The sequence below is a fragment of the Ictidomys tridecemlineatus genome, chromosome 9, assembly GCF_052094955.1.
Source record: "Ictidomys tridecemlineatus isolate mIctTri1 chromosome 9, mIctTri1.hap1, whole genome shotgun sequence".
In the NCBI taxonomy this organism is placed as follows: Eukaryota; Metazoa; Chordata; class Mammalia; order Rodentia; family Sciuridae; genus Ictidomys; species Ictidomys tridecemlineatus.
In genome coordinates this window covers 103,081,826-103,094,918 of record NC_135485.1, presented here as the reverse complement: position 1 = coordinate 103,094,918, position 13,093 = coordinate 103,081,826, and the positions used below count along the sequence as shown (strand labels likewise).

The 13,093-nt window shown below is 38.2% G+C and overlaps 1 long non-coding RNA gene across 3 annotated transcripts in view; it reads left to right on the top strand.

The window, feature by feature from the left end:
• Positions 1-13,093, top strand: part of LOC120892556 (uncharacterized) — a 19,542-nt gene extending 6,449 nt beyond the window's left edge. For 2 of the 3 annotated variants that reach the window (XR_005737274.2, XR_013426060.1), the window contains one exon: positions 4,132-5,161. This is a non-coding gene — a long non-coding RNA (uncharacterized LOC120892556). Of the gene's footprint in view, positions 1-4,131; positions 5,162-10,690 lie in introns of those variants that run through there. The other variant, XR_013426061.1, reaches the window with a different exon arrangement.

Genomic DNA, 13,093 nt, shown 5'->3' with positions numbered 1-13,093 from the left:
TGGACCTCCAAAAATTAACTCAATATTTTATTTTTCAATATTCCATTTCCTTTGAATATTAGCAGTAATCATAAATTATTTAACATCTCATTTCTTCCCTCGCTTCAAATCACACCTTCAAATCTGCTCAACACTCAAGACCTAAGATGCAAATTAAAGCAACTTTTGAGAAAACAATCTGACCTTTTCTGTCACACAGAATAAGAACATGAAAATAAAAATTTTTTTCTATTATAAGAGAAAAACATTTGTGGAAACAATCCAAACAACTATGAGCTACTGAATGAGAATTTAAGAGTACAACCATCCCTTTGTTCAGTCGTATCTTCCTACATATACAATTTTGGTGTTTAGTGTTCCATAACATTTTCTATGTTATTTATAATTTTATGTTTATTAAATATCCAACACCTTATCTTCATGTTTTAATCATCACCTCCACGTGGGATCTTCCCTTTCCACTGTATCTAAAGTGGGACTCAGAATGATCTTGTCATTTCCCATCACCTTATGCATTACATTGTTCACCAATTATAAAAACTCTTGTTCTGGTTTATTGCCCATTTTTCTCATCAGAATTTAAACTCATTGCAGGCAGGGATCATGTCTGACTTGTCAGTTGCTTTCATTGCAACATCTAGGACAATATTAGCTTCACAAAAGCAGAATTTTTGTTCTTTCTTTGTACCTTTCTTTCATTCATTTTTTTGCCTCTTTTGTTTACTAATATTTTCCCCAGTGCCTAAGAAGGGCCTGGCATACAGTAGGTACACAATACATCTTTGTTACCTCTCAAATAACTAACCGGTAGGAACTCAGAAAATGCTCTTTTGCCTCCATTATTGAATCAATAATTAAATAGTTTATTACTTTTGGATAACTGGAGAAAAGCTAGCAAAATTATTTAGGGAGAGTCCTCTTTAACGGAATATCTAAGAATGATTTATAATAATTTATAATAATTCATCAAAGCATTAAGATCTACAAGTGTTATTAAGACATTATTTATAGTCATATTTGAAGTCCTTAGAAACACTTAATACTCAAAAGTTAGCAAAAATTACCTTATTATCTTGTTTAACTTCTAAATTTACCTAGCAAAATACTAATTAAAATAAAGCAAATTCTAAATACCTTGTTATCAAATAGTGCAAATTCAGAATTAATAAATCCTAAATGATGATTTTTGTTTTATAATCCAACTCAATGGTTAACAAGTCAAACTCAGAATGGGCCTCTTCAGAGTATGCTATTTTCCTTCGGGTTATATATATATATCAGGCACAAGCCTCCCAGTCAAAAAGGGATCGCTGAATGAATAGTCTTTCAAAGCTTAGAAGTTGTTAATCAAGAAAGATGGTTTACTTTGAGCTGAGAACTCTGACCTTATCCTGCCAACAACCCCGGGTGACCAAGGATACAAGGAGATCTGACTGTTGCTGTGAGCATCGAGGCTTAGTGGGATTACAAAGGAAGGAGAAATCAGCCAGATACATTTCAGGCCAGCAGACCCTTCTTGTATTTATGACAACATGTTTTCCTAGTAACAGTTTATTTTGCTGAAAGCATTTAAATAAAAACCTCCAGAGACTCTTTTGAGAAGGTGGTTTTGCATTCCCCAGTCAAACACCTGCCTGATTTTAATGTGCTACTATTTTAGTCTCCAGAAGCATATGCTCCCTTCCATAAGACACAAGCTGGTCTCTGTATATTTATCATCCACACAGGCTCTAAAAATAGAAATAGGTGCAGAGGATTGTCCTGGCTATCTCTGTGTGTCTTCAGCAGCTAGGGAAGCAAACTCATGGACAAGAAAACCATTTTTCTCCATGCTAACTCAACACAACACACTTTTGATATGATAGCTCACAAACTCTTTGGAATATGTTCCCTAGCTGAAAGGTCTTCTTGCCCAGTTGTCTCTCTGTTGTCTTAGTGTGACTAAAACAACCTCAGCACAACACTGTATAAGGCCAAACAGTTCAATCAAAACACTCCTAAGCTACTCTACCCTCTCCTCCTTCTCTATTCCTAGTGAATTCCAGGATCAGACAGGGAGAGAGCCCACTTCCTTAACAATCACACTTGTATTAGTGTTGAGACCAGGAGACATACCTCCATTGTGCCTTCTCACTCCCCAAAGGGTCATTTTAATTCATGGTGGGACCACAGGCTGCTCACTGGTTGGACTTCTGAGACACAACTTAAAGTAAAAAGCAAGAAAGGCCAAAATTGCTTTTAGAAACCCCTCAAGTTTCCCATAGGTCTGATTTCAGAGTTTTGAGTATACAATTCTGTATAATATAATATAGAACTGCACATAATTATATATGGTATGTAATACATAAGTGCACATTTATTCAGCAAAGAACACTTTGCAAAATAACATTTTACAAGGTTGTGTTTCCCACCCCAGTGGTTGAATTTACATAAATCAAATGCACTTGAACCCTGCTTCAGGGGTTAGATAAATCTTTTGGCCTCTCACTTTTCTTGTGTGGCCTTGCTTCCTGCTCTATGTTTGAAATAAGTCCATTTGGAATCAGTTGGCTTTTGGTGTGGTGATCAAGTTTTTTTAAATCAATTAAATGTATTTTCCATCCCTTATTCTGTGGTATGCAACCAAATTAAATTTATGTAAAATGGCTAAAAGTGAACTCCTATTTCTGTGCATATCTGCATGTGTAGTGGAAGAGAAGGGCAGGAAAGTACCGGGTTTTCCAGCTCCTGAGCAAAGTGTTTATACCTCTTGTATACACACATAACCTTTTGCTGGGGATAGATATGTCTTCTCAGTTTGCAGAACTGTGGGTTTTTTCCAGCCTTTATTGCAACCGGCATGATGAAGACAATGCTGATTACTTGGTTGCTCAGGCAATGGCACTGTGGAGAGATTAAGCATGATCTCCCCTGTATCCGGTAGTGGACAACGTAGAACCTTCTGCATGAGACATGAAGTAACCCTGTAAAATGGGGGAAATGATAGCTACTGGGATCTAATGAAGATTAAAGGAAGTAATATCTGTGAATGACTTAAAACAGTGCCCAGCACACAGTGAGCTCTCCACTGTTGTTAGCTGTTACTGCTTTTATTCTTGGTCTTGTGCCAACAGGCATCCTGGGAAGGAGTTTAGGTCTTTTTTGGAACCTTCTAGTGATGTTTTCATAACTTAGTCACTCAAGATACTCCAAAGAGATATCAGAAGCTTGGTAGAGTGTACTTCTAATGGCAGGTATTTATTTAGAAACAAAAACAATTCCACCAAGACTTTTATCTTATGTAGTCTTTGGGGAAAAAAGATATGAGGTTGTGGTTTTCCTGCCTGGAAATGAGGAGAAACCTGTAGGAACAAGGATTCTATAGGTCATTTAGTTCAATCCACTTTAAAAATGATAAAACTGAGAGCAAGAGAGGCACAAGGTCACAAAGATTTGTCACTACCAGTGATAAGGATGTCTTCTTTCCTCATTTGTCAAATTCTATGGAGGACGAAAACTCAAAATCATGTTTAACTATGAGATTAAAATATAGTCTGGTCATCCTTAAAAAGTAAACTCTATGTAGCTTTTTAAATTAATCCTACTAGGAAGATTTAACTTATAAGGTTTACAGATACTTGGCCAAAATATATTGGAACATCTCTAGAAAGAGTTGAATAGTTGATAATTTTCATTATATTATCTCTTTAATATTAGGCCACTTCTCTGCAAAAGAGTAATCAGTAGAACATGAATGACCAAACTTAAATTGCTGAAATTGTGCCTCAGTTGACTCAACAGTATGTATTCCTATCATGGAAATTCCTACAGTATACCTGCTTTTTATGGGCTATAGAAAATGGCAGAAAAGCTAGAAAATGTGATTTGTTGCAAAATTAAGTGATTATTATAGATGTAATTGTGCATATGCAAGAAGAAAGCACAGGGCACTAACATACCACCATGATTCATAAAGGCAGAGTATCCCCTGGAGGTCCATGGGGTAACAGTTTGGTCATCAGCTTGCCACTAGTATGAGCTACTGAAAACTTTAAGAGGTAGAGACTAGTAGGAATTCTTTGAGTCATTGAGGTTGGGCTTCTGAAGAACATTGTGAGACCCATTTCTTTTCTTTCTCTCCTTCACTTCCAGCCATGAGACGAGCAGTTTTGCTCTACCATATAACCCCACCATGATGTGTTACCACAAAGCCAAAGCAACAGAGTCAAGCCATCATGGACTGAAACCTCAACCTGTGAACCAAAATACTTCTTTTCTCTTTGTAGATCGTTTACCTCGGGTATTTTGTTATAGTGATAGAAAGTTAAATAAAATTACCTACACGTTAAAAACAAGGATATTTAAACCTTCTCTATAGCCATTCTAAGGTACTATTGTGTTTATTTTCAGGAAGCCTTCATAAACTATTTTGACTAAAGAATTTAGACAAAAATAAATTAATTTAAATTTTTTCTCTGGATAGTATCCTTTAGCAGTCATTTTTTTTTCAACAACTTTCTTATTTCTCCCATTTCCTTATTTTTTCAGGGATAAGTGGATCCTAGGACCTACCAATATCATGCTGTCAATGTAGATAGCCTCATCTTGGATTTGAAAAGAGCCATAACAAATATAAGGGCCTCTCATTGCTATACAAAATTACATATAAGAGGTTGTGAGGGGAATGGGAAAATAAACAAGGAGAGAAATGAATTACAGTAGATGGGGTAGAGAGAGAAGATGTGAGGGAAGGGGAGGGGGGATAGTAGGGGATAGAAAAGGTAGCAGAATACAACAGTTACTAATAGGGCATTATGTAAAATTGTGGATGTGTAACCGACGTGATTCTGCAATCTGCATTTGGGGTAAAAATTGGGAGTTCATAACCCACTTCAATCTAATGTATGAAATATGATATGTAAAGAGCTTTGTAATGTTGTGAACAACCAATAAAAAAAAACAAAGAACAATGGGAAAAAAATTAAAAGGACAGTTATTTTCAAAGGTGTAGATTTAGCCAGACTAAGAACCCTCAATCAGCCCTAGAGTTACCCTTTGAAAAGTGAACACTTTTGATTTTTAATATTTGTCATCTTTTAGCATATCAATTGAGAAAAAAGTACTTTTAACCACATATAGTGTGGCCTTTTCTTTGGTGTAAACTCATATGGCACAAAACAGGATTGGCTTGTTGTTTTTTTAATTTTGAATTTTGCTTACTTAAATATGGCAACTCAAATGTATCTGGCGATTTTCTTTGAATATTCATATATTTTTATCTTTCAATAGCCAGACACTGTGAATATTTAAAATGAGTTTTGAGCTGGGTTGATTTGCTTAAACCTAAACCTATACAGGTTTAAGTTGCAGAGCCAGGACTGGAACCCAGATTCGGAGAACCTCAGAGTCAGGATGATCTTATGGTAACATCCTACCAATTAAAATTTATATGTGGCTGTTTTATCTAATTAATCTGTCAGTAATATTAACATGAAACATGAACTATCATATTTATGTAGGTCATTCTAGAGAACAGCCTCCCAGTTCAAAGACAAACACCCAGAGGAAATCAGGTAACCAGTAGAAGTAACTTGCAAAACAGATTAATGTTGTTTATAGCTGTAACTCATAGAATGTTCACAGTAATTGAAAACAAGCTCAAGTCAATTGAAAAGCACAAATACGTATTAGATTCATAAGTCACTATTCTAGATTCTTTTTGTGTGTGGTGGTGGTGGGGAGGGAAGTGGTAGTGCTGGGGATTGAACTCAAAGTGCTATGGCTTAGATATTAGGTTTCCCCAAAAAAGCTCAGGTGTGAGACAATGCAAGAAAACTTGGAGGTCAAACAATTGGGTTATGACAGCCTAAATCTAATCAGTGCATTAATCCAGTTGAGTGGATTAACTGGGTGATAACTATAGGCAGGTAGGGTGTAGCTGGAGAAGCTGGGTCATTTGGGGCATGCTTAGGTGAGCAGAGTTCTCTCTGGTTTCTGATTGCCACATCCTGTGCTGCTTCCCTCCTCCATGCCCTTCCGCCATGATGTTTGGCCTCACTTGAGCCCAGAGCAATGGAATTGGCCATCTATGAACCAAGACCTCTGAAACCATGAGCCCCAAATAAACTTTCCCTCTTCTATGTTAAAAAAAAAAAATATATATATATATATATATATATATATATATATATATATATATATATATATATATATATATAGGGCCAGCAAGATCTCCTGAAGAATACTGTATATTATGTTCCTTTGTATGATAAACATTTCTTGGACCCTACTGATCATCCATGTATTCCTAGCTTTAGCATAATTTTGCATATAGTGATGCAAATTGAATTAAGATTAAGATTAGAGCTGTTCTTGTAAAAATAACTTAGTGGAAGTTTTTATATGGAATGATTTTTGGAATAGATGGGGGCATATAGCTTCAAAGGAATTCAGAGGAAGGTAGACTAGTAGGGAAATAGAACTCTTCATGGAAGCCATATGACCACTAAGAGAATCCTGGTGCTGTGGCCAGCTGAAGACAGAAAAGGTCCCGTCACTTGGAAGGGTAGATCCCATTGTTACCATCATGTTGGTAAATATGTCTCAGGGAAAATTAAACAGATCAGGCTGAAGGGAAGAAAGAAATCTGGTAGGGTGTGTTTTCTGGGTTAGCTGTGCAAACAGTCTGATCTGGTCTGGTGCATTCTTTGACACTTGTGTCTGGTGCCCTTGAAAGCCAGGATAAACCCAGTAGAATCGAACCATGAAGATTCAGACAGAGTCAGAGAGAACTGACAAAACTTTATATTTGAGGGATGTGTCGCTAAAAAAAAAAAATGTCCTTACTTAAAGGACTCAAAGTTCTAATCATGGAGATGGTCCCAAGCACCAAGGCCCAACCAAAATGAAGAGAGAAATGATAGCACAGCAAGGTAGTAGCCAGGAGGACCAGATGAGGACGAGGGAGAGACTAGATAGGGGACATGGCTGTACCCCAGGAACTGTGAGTGATTTACCCCTATCAAGCTTTACCCTCCCCCCTCCACCTGTGATATCAGGGCTCCTGTGAGAGTTATAATGAGCCCTTAGATTTAACAACAAGAGGCACGTTGTTAAACACAAAGGTCATTTCTCTGCTTTTTTCAGTAGCATTTGACATGGCTGACCATTCTCTCGTCTGTTCCTGTAGCTATCATTGTTTGGCTTCCAGGAAACTTCAGTGGGTGTTCCTCCTGCCTCAATAATTGCTCCTTCTCAGCCTCTTGAACTTGTTCCTTTCTTCTCGGTCTCTGGTCTACTTTTCCTCTCCACATACACATATTCCCTTTGTGCTCTCACACCGTCTCCTGACTCTCAGCATGATTTATATACCAATGATTTTGAGTGAATATCTCCATCCTAGCCTCTCTCGTGAACTCAGATTCATGTCTCAGTACTGAGGTATCTCAATTTGAACTTTACCTTATCCCCAAACCTGTTTCAACTTATCCTTCCAGACTTTCCGGTGGAAAACCTTGGTGGAAACATTGACCCCTCGCATTCTCACTTCATTGCCAATGCATTAGAAATACAGTTGGTGTGTCTGTACCACATAGGTCCACTAGTCTGAATTGCAAATTTTATTGACTAGTTCTCTTTAAAGCCCAGCTTAGATGTTAATACCCATGCGAAGCCTCAACCAACTTCTACCCCCACCCTATGCCAAACTGGTTGCTACTTCTTATTTTCACATCTTTCCTATACCTTTTACAATATTCACTTCACAGTGTGAAAATTAGAATGTACATCTTCATATAGTCATAAATTTGTGATTTTCCTGCTACACTATGAGGACCCAGAGCCTAGTGAATATGTTTTATTGATATTTATCCTTATAACTAAACAGATTCATATGAGCCCATGGTAAACAATTAGCAAATAAATAACAATGATTTTAGGTCAAGTTTAGTTTATGTGCTTTTACAGTTTTTAAATGTTTTTTAAGTAAAGGTAAAGGATCATCATTTCTGCAATTAAAAAAAATTAATGCAGAAGAATTTAAGCATAATGGCTTGTGGGGGTTTTGTTGTTGGGTTTTTTGTTTGTTTTGTGTATGTGTGTGTGTTTTGTTTTGTTGTGTTGTGTTGGGTTGTTTTTTTTACCAGGAAAAGGTTCAGAACATAAGCCCTGAGTTTCTGGCCTTGAACCTTCAGTGTGTCTTCAGGTTTAAAGAAGCAGATTAATCCAGTTGTGCCATCAGCCTGAAGCCTCTGGAAGCTGGCCAGAGCTGCCTTAGAATTTTCCTCTTCTTTTTCTCTTTCTATCTGCCAGGCTAGCTCAGTGAGTCCATTTGCAGAATCAAATGAAAATCAATCCCTTTTATGCAAACCTTCCTGAAGTGGCAAGGCCATGTTTGGTCACAGGAGTGGAGGTTCGTGCGGTGGAAGCTCTGGTGGTGATTTCTCCCTGTGGAGGGCTCGCCAGAGTCCTCCCTCCACATAGCGATGAAAGGGAGGATCAAACAGCTCTCAAAGCCAAGCTCCATTAGACTTGCCTTTTCTAAATATAGCATGCTTCAATAAACACCATTGTGAATTTGCAATTTGCTTGCTGGGAAGTACATTGCCACCTCCACCAAAATCTCATGCATGCATGTACATATTTACATCTTATTGGACCTCATTTCATCAACTAGAACTATCTGGGAATGCATTTTTTTATTTTATTATTTGATATTCAGTCAGTTCCTGCTTAGTCTTTTAGATACATAAACTGTAAGAAAAAGACCTCTGACTTGGGGCAGATTGAACGAAAGTGAACAAAATTTAATCAAAGATAAGGCTGAGATCTCGGCAGTTCTTGGAAAATGCCACCTGAGACCAGGTTGCTGAGATCCACTGCCCTGAATCCACCAAGTAACACTTTTACCAACTAAGTGAATCAGATTAAGACGGTGCATTGCTTTATACAAATTTTCCTGAGCATGTCTGCTGGTGCAATTAGGAAGATGTGTTCTGTTTGATTTTCTGAAAGAAAACTTTTCCTCTGCACATACACATTCTCCCTTTGTGCTCTCACACCATCTCCTGACTCTCAGCATGATTTATATACCATATACTGGTAAAAGTACTATCCTTATTTTGGGTTTATGCTCATCTTTGATTCTGATGGAAATGAAATCTCTTTTCTGAAGCCAACACCTGATCCTTGAGCTTCTGTTCTCTCTCCCCTAAAAAAAGACCAGGAGAGAAAGCACATCAGGTGTGCAAAGCTCAGCAATGATTTAGGATGGGAACCAAGGAACTTGATCTCCAGTGGAAGCCATGGAGATCACCATGGGAGAATGTGATGATTTGAGTTGACTTTAACCCAATAGGTCCTCATGCAGATAGGAGAGACAGGGCCATCCGAGCAACTGCAGAGGGACAGAGTTGATGCCTTTGTGTATGGTCTGAAACCAGCTTTCCCCAACTGTTGGGTATACTGCTTTAGTTTTGGGGGGTTTTTTTGGGGGGAGAGGGGCTGGGAATTGAACTCAGGGGTACTCAACCACAGAACCACATCCCCAACTCTATTTTATATTTTATTTAGAGACAGGGTCTCACTGAGTTGCTTAGTGCCTCATAGTTGCTGAAGGTGGCTTTGAACTCATGATCCTCCTGCTTCAGCCTCCTGAGCCACTGGGATTATAGGCGTGCACCACCTCTCCTGGCTTGCTTTAGTTTTTGCATAGAAAAAACCTCAGAACCCCAGTACATCATGACTTCCTGTATCATTTGCAAAATTTGTTATTTTTTAGAGGTTATTTGTTCTGCTTCTGCCAATTTCTACTTAGTTTTTCATGTAAACCAAACAAATTAGAGTAACAACTTTAGAAAACAAACTTTTCAGTCTGGAAACAGAAAAAAGAAATAGATATTATATGATGTTAGCAAAATATGAGAGAAGCAATAACAATAAGACAAAAAAGGAAGACAAATGTCTAAATTTTGTGGAATTTTTGTGGTTTGTTTTTTTTTAATCATTTTGCTTTTTGTGGCTCTTAGCTATATGTTTATGCTGCATATGTTAAATCATTCCGTCTTCAAAATAAGCAGAAACTAGTGTCTCACACATTTGTAAAATGAGAATCCCGCTTTAGGAAAATCTCTCTTGACTTTTTTTTTTTACTCACAAAATATAAATTAGGATATTGTTTTCTTCTTCACAAGGAAAATCCTTTAAGTCAGAATTATGCAGAACAATGTTTTTACAAATAACTGTCATGTGGTGGAAAAAATCAAAACATCTCAATTAATATCCTGTCACACTATTTATTAGTACCTTGAGCACTTAAGTCCAATAAACTTTTAAGCTTCTATGTTCTTTTCTATAAAACAAAGATAACAACACCTACTACACATACTTGTTAGGAGGAAATGAGACAAGTACCTACCTTGTGCCATGAACATATATATACTTGGCACTAATATTAGGATCTACTTGATATGTGTACTTTTACTTGCTACTTTTCCTTTGTATCAAAATGCTACATTATACTGGATTCCATCAAGCATATAATAATTGGATTTTTTTGTAAACTACCATTGTTGCTCAGTTTTAGAATATCATAATGATGAAAAGTATTTAAAAGTAAAATTTCATTTGTTTGTAACCCACAACTTCTCAGAAACATATTTACTGTGTAAAGCGAAGGGCAGATTCACATATTCATTAAATTCATGTATTTCAGACTGAACACAGGGTCTACTTCTAGAAGACGAGCCATCTTTACTAGCTGATGTGAAGTCAAGGAACTTGCCTGCATCTCAGCCTTTCTGAACAGAGAATGAAGGCAAATACATCTTGGTTTGTGGGTGCAGATTGTTGAGGGGCTGGCCACTCTAGAGGCTCTTCCAGGTTCCTCTGCAGTCTGTAACCTGAACCCCTGTGTTGGGTACCTTGGTGAGGTGTTTCTGGTGGGACTGATTTCTGGTCTTCCAAGCTACGCCACAATGAAGGAGGTTCTGCTTCAGTCTGCTTTGATGCACAGCCTCCTTGTGGGTCTTCCCCAGCTGCCATGGAACCCCTTGCCACCTGACCTCCTTTCCTATCCCTATTAGTGCCTGCATGGAGCAAGAACTACTTCAGTCTTACAGTGGATTCTAAGGGCTTATATACCCAACATTTCTGAAGAAGCTACATAAACTATCACCAGAAATTTTTATTTTTCCCAACCATAGGGAGAATGATTGTAGCCTTATACAACTCAAAGAGGCTCCAAACACATTCTAATCTATATTCATAATATAGCCTAGAATTTTCCGGCATATAGCCTATGCGGCAATACATGGCAACCCTGATAGGAAAAAAAAAAAAATGAGGAGCTCTGGAATATCCCTTGAAACTGAATCTGAAGCTTGATCATATGTAAGACCTACACTCTCTTTTGAATTTGGGAAGACCACTTTAATCTTGTAGTCAATTAGCCCTGGAAAGTGTTCTAAGTACAAGCAGGCTGAATACTTTGAAATCTAGCTCCTCTCCTGGATCTAAACTGTCACTGCCTTATTCAGGTCTCTATCATGTCCTCCCTAAATTATGCTAACAGTCTCCTATCTGGTCTCCTTGCCTTTAATCCCCACCTCCCATCCATTTCTTAGCGTTGACAAGGTGACCCATCTAAATCACAACCTGGTCATATCATTCCTCTGCTTGCAAGCCCTTAATAACTTTCCACTGCCTCAGGACAGCATCCAAACTCCTCAGCTTGGCTAGAAGACCCTTCATGACTCTGGCCCCTGTTCTTTTGCTTCTGTAACATCATGCCCGCTCCAGCCAGGCCTTTACACTTGATACTGTGTGTGCCTACAATACCCCTTGACCTTGCTACCGGCTTTTCCTGACCCAAGCCCAGCTTGGACACTACCTCCCCTGGGAGTATCTGAAAGCAGAATCAGGGAGTAGACATTTTAGCAATGAAAATACAGCTTAGACCCACAAAGTGTTGAAAAGTAAGTCTTAAGAAAAGTAAGAAAGAAAAAGTCATGCCTGACCCCCCCCCCACACACACACACATACATACATCTGGTTCACATGGCAGCAGATTCAGTGAGATAGATGTATAGAGTGAGGGTCATACCAAGCTGTGCTGCTGCATTTCTTCCCAACCTCCAGGCAGGTGCCAGGGCTGATGCCCAAGAGATGAGCATGGGTAAGTGCCTCTGAGTGCCAACCAGAGATAACCAGATGACAAGACCCAGTGAGCAGCCACAAGTCATGTGGGAAATACAAGATGGAAAATGTAGCAGAGAAAAGCTCAGGAGCCAGTATCTTTAGATATAAGTTTATCATTTTAATATCAGAGCACTAGACTCTTCCATGGGTTGTAGATGGTACTTTACATGGCCTAGGAGTTCTAGATGTTTTTCAAGAGCCACCTCAGGGAAATAAAGGGGATGAACACAGTTCTTCCCAAACCACCTCCACTTTGGTGTAGATCCTGTTCTTCAGTGTAAGATAAATCAAGGGTTATGCTGTTTCAAATGCATTGAAAACCCCGAAAAGAGATGAATTCAACAGCAGACATTCCATGAGTCAACCTATGCACATCACCTCCTGGAGGTAAATAAGACGTGGTAACAGAAACAATTCACAGCTACCGGGTGCTGCTCTCATAGACTCTTGTCTCCAGCTTCCTCCTCCCAGAGATCAGTGGGACTTTATTCCCAAGCCAGTCAATGCCAGTTGCCCTTGTTATGTTAGTTGTAGGTATTTAATTAATTGCACATTATCTAAGTCAATGAAATATAGTGAAAAGAGGGTTCTTTTCTTTATGAATACTAAGGATTATTTATATCAGGAAACAAGGCACTAAATAAAATATTGCCCTAGAATTGTTTATGGGTGAGTTCTTTCTTTGAGGGAAGATTGTAAATATATAAATGGAAGTTACTCTCAGATTGTTTCATAACCATCCTGGAGAAACCCAACCTGGAAATTGTATACGATCTATTAGAAGTGCCAGGCACACAAAAGAGGCAATGACAGGACCCCATATGGTGTGTTCACATCCAAATCAAGCTTTGGTCTACATGGATGGAAAACAAACAGACTTCTATGTTTTAAGACAAAATAAAATACTTTAATATAAACA